A 13,049-nucleotide genomic window follows, 5' to 3' on the forward strand; every position below is an offset into this window, starting at 1 on the left:
ATGTATATTTTTTTTAAATCAAGTACTCAAATTTAATCGAGGAATTGTGACAGCCATAATTTTTGGTACAGACTGGATCTGTCCATTTTTCTAAACTCTGAAGTGAATCCAAGAAGTCAAAAAAAACTTTTCTTGACAATTAAATTGGCTGAAGGGTAACATTTACACTTAACTGGTTAGAAAAACCATGCTTTTAATTGCTGATTATTTTGTACAATTCCATGATCATATCATAGAAGCCAAGGACAAAGTCAAGGCAATAGCTGTTTTAGAAGTAACTGCTTCATTCTGTTTGTAGCAAAAGAACAAATCTAGGACACATTCTCCACAGCTGGACCTGAACAAATATTTTAGATAACTGCAACCAGCCATTTTTAATCATGCAACTTAAAAGAGCTTAATATCTTCATAGTTAAGAGCTGAATGATTGTAAGCATCCATTAAAGTCATACGTTTCAGTAATAAGTTCATGCACTGCCATCATTCCATTCAGCTAAAATATAAAGCGATTATGGAAACATAATGTAATTAAAAACTAAAAATTCATATTTAAAACAATCCACAACTGTGCAAGGCTTGATACAGTATCAACTCGTACAAAGGAGTCAGAAAGTATAGCTACACATGCAGTTTGGAAAGGGCTGCAGCCCCAATTCAATTTAGTCAGCAAAACGGGTGTGTCATATGATAATAGCCTTAATGTAAAACTGAATCTCTGTGACCCAAGTTATTATCTTCATAACACCAAGGCTGCTTTTATCCCTGACAGATCATCGTCTCTAGTTATTTATAGTGTCATGGATGGCAGCCATGCCTGGCTGGTACCACACTCATATCCTCAGGCTGTGTGAAACTGATGTGTAACTTAATTAAGAAGATCATTTAGGCATAGATCTGATCTACTTAGTGACTGACAGACATTTGCACAGTGTTTTCAGAAACTATCTTGCCTAAGGAAAAAGGGAATTATAACACACTAACTTACCTTTGAAGGCTGGTAATGGAGGATATCTTACCAGAGTTACGAAAACACAACATGAGCTTGAGTTTAAATACAACTCGCTGCTAAAACGAACTTTCACCTTGACATGAAGATGTTGGCACAAAGTCTCGGTTTCCTTTACAAGTGCGCAATACGCCACCCCTACTAAAATAGTAAGATAGTAATAAATTTGTTCATGAAACATCCCTGGCAGTTGTGAAGCCTTAAAATGAGCAGGCTTATTACTTTTCCAAGTCTGTCTTAACGGGTTTCGGGTCGATTCAAAAAGGCGCTGTTGCTCTCAAGGCTTTGGCTAATAAAGAGTCAGTGGACTGTATTCATGCTTTTTTAACAGGAAGGGCAGAGTCAGTCTCTCTCTTTATAAAAACACGCTCTTCCTCCAAAAACATTTACCAAATGTTCGACACAAATGCAGCCTTTTCCTGCCACGGCACAAGTCCTGCTCTTTTAAAGTCTGGACTGTATGTCTGATCAGGCCAACATAAAAGATTCTGGCATTCATTAAATTTGCATAAAGCCCTTGATAATCAGGCTAAACCATTACCTTCGGACAGGCTTATAATAATTTCCTCGGAATCATTTAAATTGCAGAAAACAAAAAATATTTGTAAATGCATAAATATGCCTTTGGTTTGAGAAGAAATTCACACAAATCAGACATTCTAACTACATAAATATAAGCACTAGGCCTATATCTTAAAACTGAATCTAATATACGGATGTTCCAAAGGAAAGAAACCAGAAAGACTTGGGATTCGGGATACACATGGGTTAAAGACAGTAACTTACTGACACAACTCCACACCTCCTCTCAGATTTCCCTCCCTCTCTTTCCACACCCCTGCCCGCATGCAGCATATTGCAGCAAAATTCCTCATGTTGGGAAAAACAGATTGAACTTTAAAAGATAAAATGTACCCTACTCCTCCCACCTTGCTGAAATAACGAAGCCTCCTTCCTCTTCACGTCTCACTCACTCTCCTGCTCACCTGGTGTGGCAATCGGGCTCCTTCACTTCACGCTCTCCCGGTATATTACAACCACATGAACCGTTGTCATTCCCTGTGTGAAGCCGTGAGCTGATGGCCCATGCCGAGACAGGGATTTTTTTCTCAGCAACAGCAGCAGCAGCGAAAGCACCAGTGTGTCTGCTTGCTGCTCAACTATCCGGCTGAAACATTTCCAGCTCTTCCCAAACCCCTCCCCTCCTCTCCTGCAACCAACCCCTTCCTGCCAGACTGCCTCCGGCAAGAGGCCGCCCATACGCAATCTAGCCAATAGCATCCTGCATTCCCTCTCTGAGGCTCTGTTGTTAGCAAAGTTTCCCCAAACTGCCAAGCTGACCTCAGAGATTCCGGTGACAGGCACCTGAATGCTGAACTTAATGGTATTCCCCAAATTTTTATGCCCTGGCAACAAAAGATTGATATATACACTGTGATGAACTTGAAACCCAGACTGGAAATGTTCTAGAAACAGCAATGTGCACAAATTTGCCACTTTGCTCCAACCTTGTGATGTTTATCTTTTTCTGTAGAATGAAAAATGAGATGTTAATCTTAATGCACACAGTCAAGCTCCAAAAAGGACAAAAACACAATGAAAGAATCATAAAATCAGCCCAAAACATTCATAATCAATATCTCTTAATGGAATTTTGTGTGTGGATGGCGCAACGTGATGCCAGAAAAATATAAAAACCCAAGTGACAGACCATGGTTAACTAAAACTTAACCTAAGATTAAAACCATTTAAAAAAATTAATTACTCTAAATGTTTACTAAAATGAAATACAAATATATTTTTTATATAAGTTAGTTGCCAAGGTAATGCAGCTTAAAAGGTTAGTTCACCCAAAAATTCTAATTAGCCTTTGGTGAGAAAAACACAGGGTAATTTGAATTTTTGGGTGAACTAACTCTTTAACTTGGTATATTAAAACAGAAATAAAAGTTATTTTAAAAATTTATAAAAAATTATATAGAAATCTTTTTTAAAAGAGTGACAAAAACAACAAAATTATGAACGTTTTAACTACATTTAAATGAAAAACGTTATGCAAGAGAATTTAAAAAACGGACAAAAAGAAAATGGAAATTTAAAATAATTTTTTTTTCTTTCAGAGCTCTTAAATCTCCATTCAGATCTGGAGCAAAGCATGTAAAGTTGAATTTTTAATTTGAACACAAGAAAGAGATATTGCTTGTTTCCTCATGGAAAGCGATCATTTGATTTTAGAAGATGCTGAATCCTGTGCAGGAATCATACAGACCAATTTTATGGTACTTTTTTAACATGACAGGTTCAGTCGCCATGAACTTTGACTGTATGGAAAAGAACTGCAACTTTTTGCCTACTTCTTTTGTGTTTCACAGAAGAATGCAAATGACAACAAATTTTAGGATGCTACAGGGCTCAGTAAATGATAACAAAATCTTCATTTATGAGTGAACTATTCCTTCAAGATGGTTTCAAAGCATATCTGCCCTCAAGGCAGTGTTTGTGTAGTGACAGTATAAAGACTTTAAATTCTCTCACGTCTAACACCTCCGTCAAACACAGTAGCTCTGCCTGCCTCCAAGGTCTCTGCATCCCCTGGCAACCCATCGTCGCTATGACAATGAGCATCGTCACCATAGGGCGATGAGGACACATCCTCCCCTCCCCTACCTTCATGTCAGGGAGACTCTTGGCATCACGTGAGGGATGATGTAGTGGGGTAGAAGTGATGAGTCAGATTCCGCTTCACAATGTTTCCATACGAATCAATAGAACAGCTGTAGCCTCCTGCTTTTAGGGGCTCACGTTCCCAAAGGCACACTGCAATTATGTTTCAGCCAAAGTACTTTTACAAAAGCAACGACAAACAATGTTAAAACAATGCACTGCTTGAACATCAATGAGGCGAGACACACACTCGTACTCAATGCAGATGCCAAATAACGCTGATAACCCTGAAAGTCAACTCTTGGTGATTACACTAAACACTCCAACCATTTTAATGTTGTTTATTGCTCAAATTGCTCATTTGACATAAAGAAACGAGGTTGAATGCCATTTGATTTGGCCAAATAATAAATGCACGAGCACCTCGCTGAGAAAATTAACCAAGTTAGCTTTATACATTTAGGCAATGCGGTTTTAAATGGAATAGAATTCTGTAGAAGAAATGGAAGAATATTACATCAATTTGAATGCATGCATCTTTCAAAAATGTTCAAGTTGAGGAAATTAAAATTTACTAATGTTGACATATTTACAATTTAAGACTCCATATAATTTACGGTCAATAGTAAATAATTAAACCCATGACAGAATTTCTGATATAAACCCAAAATCCATGGATTCCCTTTGGACATGACGTTAAGCACATCTTGTGGTCTACAGATTAAAACATTAAGCCCAATATTTGATAAACAAATGTCTAGTTTTCCTCATTTATTTGGAAAGCTCTGACTATTACAGCTTTGTTACTACATATTGTCAAGTTCTTGCGGAGCCATTTAATGATTATTTTATCAAATGTATCACATTGTTAATGTTCTACAGAAATGTAAACCACCTCTGATCTTCCTGTTTCAGGCCGATCACCGACCGCTGATCAGCACAACATTTATCCATTATTTTGATTTTAATTCCAAACATAGCATCCTTAAAATGCTTTTTCAACATTGTGATTCTTTTTTTTTTTTTTTTTACAAACTACAGTAATACAATCTTTTATCAATTATTCAATGCTTTTTACTTTCGCATTTACTTTTAGATATATGTATTAAGTTGCTAAAGCAAAACATTTAAACTACTTTTCTAACGTTATCACAAACATTCAATATTAAAACTTACCATTGACGGAAACAGTCAGCTCTACTGGCTTTTATTTTGCATTTAAATCTTTATTACAAGCAATCCTGCAGTTCATAAAGAACTTTAATTAAGAATTTTAAAATGATTGCCTTGTTTAACTTAAAGTGCTCTTTTTCCTTAAACCTAGCCAAAAAAACATCCTGTGTTGGGTATGAAACACAGTAGACTTTATATGCATTTATGGTGTAATTACTACATTTTTGTGTCAATGCATGTTCATATTTACCGCAAACAATGTGCTGGTTTTACCATGTACAGTGCAGCATAAAATAGACTCTGTGCGCAAACTATCTCTGCACTGCTGAAGATGCACCGCTCCTAAACGCGCTGCCAGACCGCAACTGAGTGTGCAGTGTGAACGCTTTAGTCCATTAACATGAGTGCGGAAAAAATATGCACCACATACGCACTGCACTGGAGTAATGTGAACCTGGCATTAGCATGTGTGTGCGCTGCGAGTGTGCACCAGCACTCGGTCTTCAGGAAAGCGTGTTAGTGTTGAATGGTTTAAACACTGGCAAGAATTAAAAAGAACTTATGCAATATATAAACTTTAGTGACATGCAACACTGCCTTGATAGTACAATTCCTGTGGCGATTGTGCAGCATGCAGCTCACTTATAGAGCAGACGCGATGTGATTTGAAGCCATTGGCATTTTGAGAGAGAAAGAGCGCACAGTGATTCATTCACATTGTTTGTGAAATTATGTCTCGGAAACTTAATTTAACAACTTAATTACTAAACTAGATTAAATGACTGGCAACATGGGCACTATCTTCTCTAAAACATTAGAAGTTATTGCCCCCATCAGATTGAAAAAGATTAGAGAAAAACGTACTGTGCCATGGTATAACAGTAATACCCATTCTCTCAAGAAAGAAACTCGTAGTCTTGAGTGCAAATGGAGAAAATCTAACTTGGAAGTTTATAGAATTGCGTGGAAAAACAGTATGTCCAGCTATAGACAGGCTCTAAAAACTACCAGGGCCGAGCATATCCACAAACTCATTGAAAATAACCAAAACAATCCAAGGTTTTTATTTAGCACAGTGGCTATATTAACAAATAACCAGACACAACCAGATTAAAATATTCCATCAACGTTTAGTAGTAATGACTTTATGAATGTCTTCACTGATAAAATGGATAACGTCAGAAATATAATAACAAATGTAGAGTCTACAGCATCTAATACTTCAGTATCATCCATCACACCCAAATATAAACTGCAGTGCTTTACAACTATAGGACAGGAAGAGCTAACGCATCTAAACCAACATGTTTATTAGATCCTGTACCCACTAAATTACTGAAAGAGTTACCTGTAGCAGAAGGACTGCTTCTCAATATTATTAAGAAACCACAACTAGATCCTAGTGAACTGGCGAATTATAGGCCCATTTCAAATCTTCCATTTATATCTGAAATTTTAGTTGTGTCTGCAAAAAAATTATCTGTATGTAGAATTTCAGTCAGGTTTCAGGCCCCACCATAACATAATAAATGACAAATGACTTGCTTCTTGCATCAGATCAAGGCTGCATCTCATTGCTAGTTTTACTTGATCTTAGTGCTGCGTTCGACACCATAGATCATGACATACTCATAGATCGATTACAAAACTATACAGGTATTCTAGGGCAGGCTCTAAGATGGTTTAGATCCTACCTATACAATCGCTACCATTTTGTTTATTTAAATGGGGAGTCATCTCATTTATCACCAGTAAAATATGGAGTGCCACAAGGATCTGTCCTAGGTCCTCTGCTATTTTCAATATACATGTTGCCCCTTGGTAAAATTATTAGAAAATATGGGATTAGTGTACACTGTTATGCTGATGATACTCAACTATATATCTCAACGAGACCAGATTCGAAATTATCTAAGCTAACAGAGTGTGTTAAAATGTAAACGGTTGGATGACCAATACTTTTCTCCTATTAAATACGGATAAGACAGAGATATTACTTATTGGACCAAAAAACAGTACACAGAATCTCGTAGATTACAGTTTGCAACTAGGGTCGTGACGGTGAGGAAATTTTCCCACCGGTTAATCAACGTATGACAACACTGGTAGGCTATCACTGCGGGAACGGGGTGTTCCCTCTTTTCCTAGCTTTCCTTTGCTTTTAAATAGCTTGTAAATGCAGCATGCACATTTTGGCAATTCGGCGTTCGGCGTAAAGCAATTTTTCGATTTTAGTTTGTTTGAATTTTCCCTCTCTTCCTCGCTTATCATAGCTTAAAAGTGCCTGAGCATTTTACTTTCACTTATGAATTAGCGGCAGTTCCGCATCAATTGCTTGAATACAATAACAAAATAAAACGTCAAACTCACTTTAGCCTATTTATAAAACATGGAAACATTTATTAACAAAACAAATTAAAATACACCATGCTATAGGGCAGGCTATGCCTAATATAAAAAAAACAAATAACTTAAATAATGTTTAAAAAGGTATACAAAACATATAAGAAACATAGATATAGATAGGTATAAGAAACATAGAACATTAACAAAATGAGTAAGAAAGCTTGGAGGCACGGTATACACCTTAAAATAAATAAATGACACTTTTAAATAAAGTAAAAATCAGCAAACAATATGGAACCAATTAAATAAGAAACAAATGAAAAGAAAAATAAAAAAATACCAAATCACCTTAGATAAATGGCAAAAGTCAACAGGCTTTTCAAAATCCAAAATATTGCCAAACAGGACCTTTTGAATTTAGTTAAAACTAAATCATCCGTCATTATCTTGTCTGTCTTACCTCACTCGTCTTGTCATTCAGCTGTCCTCACTCTCCTCACTGGAGAAATGAAATCTGATCTGTGATGCAACTGTCGTTCGGCACGCTGCATTGAGCAGCCACGTTAAGTTTTTAACTGTAGTGTCTGTTCTTTTACTGAACTAAATGATTTGTATTACTATAAAAAAATAAAAACGATGGTGAGGGTCGGTGGCGTGGTGGGCAAGTGACATGCCCAGTGTTGCGGCTTAACACCGGTATCACCGTCAACACCATCTATCGCGGCAAGCCCTTTTTGCGACTAGACAGATGTAGTGTTACTTCCTGTACAGTCAAACATCTGGGTGTTATATTAGACAGCAACTTGTCTTTTGAAAACAATATTTCCATATTACAAAAACAGCACTATTGTAATACACTTCTAGGTGGTTGTCCTGCTTCTTCAATAAACAAGCTACAAGTAGTCCAAAATGCAGCAGCTAGAGTCCTTACCAGGTCAAGAAAATATGATCATATTTAGAGGTCGACCGATATATCGGTCGGCCGATATATCGGGCCGATATTTGTCATTTTTTAATATATCGGCATCGGCCGATATCCGTGTTTAGTAGCGCCGAAGTCAGGCACGTCGGCGGGCAGCCCCGTGTTATTGGTGCGGTGGAAAGTGCTGCTGCCACTGCATGTGAAGCACCCCAAGCCAAAACTTTTGGAAGATTCAACAGCAGTCCTGGGAGATAAAGGTAGTCAGAGAATTTCACTCTGTAAATGGGGTGGAGAAGTTGACAGCTCTAACAAACACTGTAGCGTGACGTTACCAAAGTAAACTGTCTCTGACGTTACTCCGCCCCGCTCACAGACAGCACCGTGCTCGGAGAGACAGCTGTCCTGGAGCTGCCCAGAACGGTGATTTCGATTTGTTCGGAAGCATGGTTTGATGCAGACAATAACCAGTTTTCCATCCAACTCATTTGTATTTAGGGATGTCAATATTCGATAATTTCCATGATCGATCACCTTTTAAATTAATGATCAATTAATTACTTTAATGCTGCAAAATGCGTCTGCAGCGGTATTATTATTATGTGCAAAAGCCACTTGTAAAAAAAGTTTTCTCACCCGAATTAAAGGGGTTTTAGTCTGAATAAAATGCTAGTAGCAGGACTGTAAAATGAATAGATGTGATTATGATCATTTGATAAAATGAAGAGAGCGTGCCATACGTTGGAGATCATCTTACTTTGTTGACTGTTTCTCGTCAAGGAGACCGCTGAATGCGCCTCTTTAAATGGTTTTGTGGTGCTCGTTGTTGTATTTTAAAACGCAACTGCAATGTTTTCAAATGACACACTATAGTATTGGTGCAATGGATCATCATTGATCCGTGATCCGTTCGGATCAATATATGTTGCGCTCACGACAGATGGGTGGACGTCCAGGGGGACGGAGAGCTCTGTGACGATAACTGCTCACTTCATCACAGCACACTGGAAGATGAGAAGTCGGGCTATTATGTTAAAAAGAAGATATTATGTGCACTTTAAGTTGATTTCATATATTTTAATTTAATAATTTAATGTTAATAAAAAAAGACAAAACGTATGTTTATTTGTCTTGGCCTTTTTTTTTTTTTTTTTTTTCTGATCCGAAAAATGATCCGATCCATACGAGGACGAACGAGCGCGGGTTTGGCTAGATGTATTTGGAGGTTATTGCACATATAAGTTTGAAATTAGAATGCACTTTAGATGTTCTGTGTCATTTATACCAAACACACATGTTGCTGGTTGCTAGTGTGTTTACAGCACTACTGTTATTTATTTTTTATATATTTATTTTTTTATATTTTCAGATTTTTATTTTTAAAATTGTATTTATTTAAATGTATATTTAAGTTTACATTTATGTTCCAACAAACTTGAAAAATTCTACTTGATAAATGCTCTAAAACTTTTATGTAAATGATTGACTTTTATTTATATATATATATATATATATATATATATATATATATATATATATATATATATATATATATATATATATATATATATATATATTACCTGTTTTATATATTTAATACTTGGTCAGTTTATTGATTTTGTTTGGTTAACTTTGGATACATTTTTTATTTTAATACCGTGCAGTGCACAAAATTAAGATTCTAGAGATGGTTCAAGTCAGTGCTCAATAAATGATGATAAGTTTAGAAATGTTGTGCATCCACTTATTATTAGTGTGACATTTTTGCATGCAAATGAAGGGGAAAACTTCAAGATATCGGCCCTAAAAATCGGCAGCACATATCGGCCATCGGCTGACCCTGACCTCTAAACATCGGCATCGGCTATAGAAAAACCCATATTGGTCGATCTCTAATCATATTACACCAATTCTACAGTCTCTACACTGGCTACCTATTAAGTTCCGTATCAGTTACAAAATATTATTACTGGCCTATAAGGCCCTTAATGGTTTAGATCCTGCATACCTAAATAGTCTTCTACCACACTAAAATCCATCACGCTCCCTAAGGTCATAAAATGCTGGACTTTTGGTAGTTCCTAGTATAGCTAAGTCCACTAAAAGAGGTAGAGCTTTTTCGCATTTGGCTCCCAAACTCTGGAATAGCCTTCCTGATAATGTTTGGGGTTCAGAGACACTCTCTCTGTTTAAATCTAGATTAAAAACACATCTGTTTGGGGAAGCATTCAAATAATACATCTCATAATTTTGGACTGCAGTTATATCTGATCAAATCTGCATTATTATTCTTTAGCTTGGGTTAAACTAATTAATTTTACTTGGTTGGAATAGCAGCTATGCTAATTATTTTTCTATTTGTTTCCCTGTAACTAGGATTTACACAAGCTCAAGTCTGGATCCAGAAGACCTGAGAAGAGATGATGCTGACCCCTCAGAGGACCCCAGATGATTCTTACCCTGAAACAACATACAGAACTACCAAATGTTACTACAAGTGTGATTGCATCATGATAATTGCTGTTAATAGTGTTCATCCTCTGTTTGACTGTCTTTAATTTTTCAGAAAATTTCTGACATATGCAGATAAACAGACAGTCACCACTTTATAAGCTACTACTAAATACTATAGAAACTAAATTTAAATTAATTTAATTTACTGAAGAAATATGAATTGTACCTCACCTAAAGCATTATAATTATTTCACCCGCGCCGGACAGAGAATGGGACGTTGCAGCTGCATGTCAAGCCAAACCTCTCACGGCAGGCGCATCACCAGCTTGAGATCGGTTTTATGACATCGGCCTCTTTAGAGACCGCCGATCAATCATCCCAAAGCAATTATCAGCCGATTTTAATCGGTATCAATCGGAGCACCACTACCTAGCAGCATGCCAATCTGTAAAGATAATATTAGGCTATTTGGAAGGTTTTAGAGAGATGAACCAACATCCACTTAAATGAATTAATGAAAATGAAGACAAGCCTGATGCTAACATATCTGCATTTAACCTCCACTGCATTTAGGCTACTTACAAACTTCCGAGTGTTGCAGTTTAACCCTGGCCTATAACAGCATGCATATAGAACCAAATGAACAAACATACAGTAGTTTCAGGACATACTTTTTAATAGCGTTGCAATATAAATATCATTCAATTTTAGCCATAACCATTAGGCCTAATAAACTTGTTGTAACGTGAGACACCGAATAATTTTGCATAACTTAGCTACTTAAAATCCAACTTAAAATGCAATACTTCGTTCACTTATAATTAATATTTTCATTTGTACACAACATCTCGAAGACCCCTGTTCTAGAGACAGCTCTTTATGTTCTTAAAAGATGTCTACAGTACACTATTCATTAAACTATGATGCAAAACTAAATAATGCTGCCTTCCAAAACCCAAAGGTAACTAATTACCCCCATTAGACATCCTCACTAAACAAGAATCATTATCCTAAACTGAACTACAAGGATGTGCAGACTTGCAGACAGAGGCTTAATTTACTAAAACAACCAGAAAGGTGCAGTACCTGCTGTGAAGGCAAATAAAAATGAGATCATGGAATTAGATTACTATTTGGGTCATACTTGCATTATGCTTATTGAGATTTAGAAAAGCATCTTAGCATATATCCTCTTCTATATCTATGTCGCTCAGCACTTTCTCAGGCAACTCACCTTTCATCTGCATATCTCAGCTAACTAAAACTATTTGTTTGAACATGTCAGCATGAGAAGACGATGTTATTTCAACATATACCATGGCCATATGTTTTTACACTACGATAATATGATGCTATACGATCTTGAACTACGTGATCAAATTACCATGATATATATTAAACAGGCATGGTATTCATATCCAGTACTATTACTGTACCATGACCTATAAGCAATTAGCGCTATAGTATAGACAGCTGCGTTTATAATGGAGGCGTTCTCGTAGTTCCGTGTTAGTAATGATGATGATGGTGACAATCCACTAGTTGTTAGGCTCTCACGTGCTCAGTGCGCGCGCGGGGTGTGGCGAGGGATTTGGGAGCGGTTTCATGACGGGACTATAGTCTTCAACGGGTGAATAGGCTATGTCGGTCTGTACATTAAAAAGCCACTAGTCTTACTTTTTTTTTGACAGAAATGATCCAGCGATTCGCGGGTGATAAACTGACGTGATGTATTCAATATAATTCTGTCGTCATTCGCAACAATGACGTGAGTGGAAAAGTCCATATCAACTTGGACACGTGAAGTCTTCAGTAACGAATACAGTGCTAAACTCTCATCATTTATATTATTATCATCATCATCCATACTCTCTCTCTCATATGTGTGTGTGTGTGTGTGCGCGCGATAAAGAAAGGGAGAAAACCTCTACTTAAAGTCATTATTTTAAAAGAAATATCGAACCAATTATTTCTGGTCTCACGGAATTTGACGCGATAAATTAGAAAAAAATATCCAAGGAACGATGACGCGATATTAATTTAAACAACTAACGCCATCGTTTATATTCGGTTTTACATTAAGGAATCACTTCTAAATAACGTAACTACTTCAAGTCATTATATTCGGAACAAATCCGTTTAAACGTTACTAATCGTGTTAGAATTCGGCGGACGATATTCGAATGAATTCGATCACGAAGTAACGGAGCAGTGACACAGGGGAAAAAAAGGTAACTGCTGTGAACTAAAATAATACTGAAGTATGAGCAGTCAAGGCGTATTTTTCATTGATTTTGACGAATTCAATGTCACGGTGATTTTCCGACAGTCCAGCACGCGAGCGATCCCGTTTTAGCTCGTGGGTATTTCACGTAAACTTCTTGCGCTCGATCGTAGTTTTATTTTTTAAGAACGATTTATTATTTCTCGCTTGGAAACACACTTCCTAAACCCATGTCGACATCACTGAGCGACAAACACAGAGC

General features: G+C 36.8%; 1 protein-coding gene across 21 annotated transcripts in view; it reads right to left on the reverse strand.

Annotated features, from left to right (window-relative positions):
- The window catches only part of LOC132142404 (muscleblind-like protein 2a), a 99,522-nt gene that overhangs the window by 86,081 nt on the left and 392 nt on the right, over positions 1-13,049 (reverse strand). The window contains exons 1-2 of one of the 21 annotated variants that reach the window (XM_059552230.1): positions 1,993-2,179; positions 1,793-1,876 (exon numbers count right to left, since the gene is read on the reverse strand). The exons of 17 other annotated variants lie outside the window; for them this stretch is intronic. The gene's annotated coding sequence lies outside the window, so the exon portion shown is untranslated. Of the gene's footprint in view, positions 1-985; positions 1,284-1,792; positions 1,877-1,935; positions 2,180-13,049 lie in introns of those variants that run through there. 3 more of the 21 variants (XM_059552228.1, XM_059552229.1, XM_059552231.1) reach the window with 3 other exon arrangements.

Source organism: Carassius carassius, chromosome 6 (assembly GCF_963082965.1).
Source record: "Carassius carassius chromosome 6, fCarCar2.1, whole genome shotgun sequence".
NCBI lineage: Eukaryota > Metazoa > Chordata > Actinopteri > Cypriniformes > Cyprinidae > Carassius > Carassius carassius.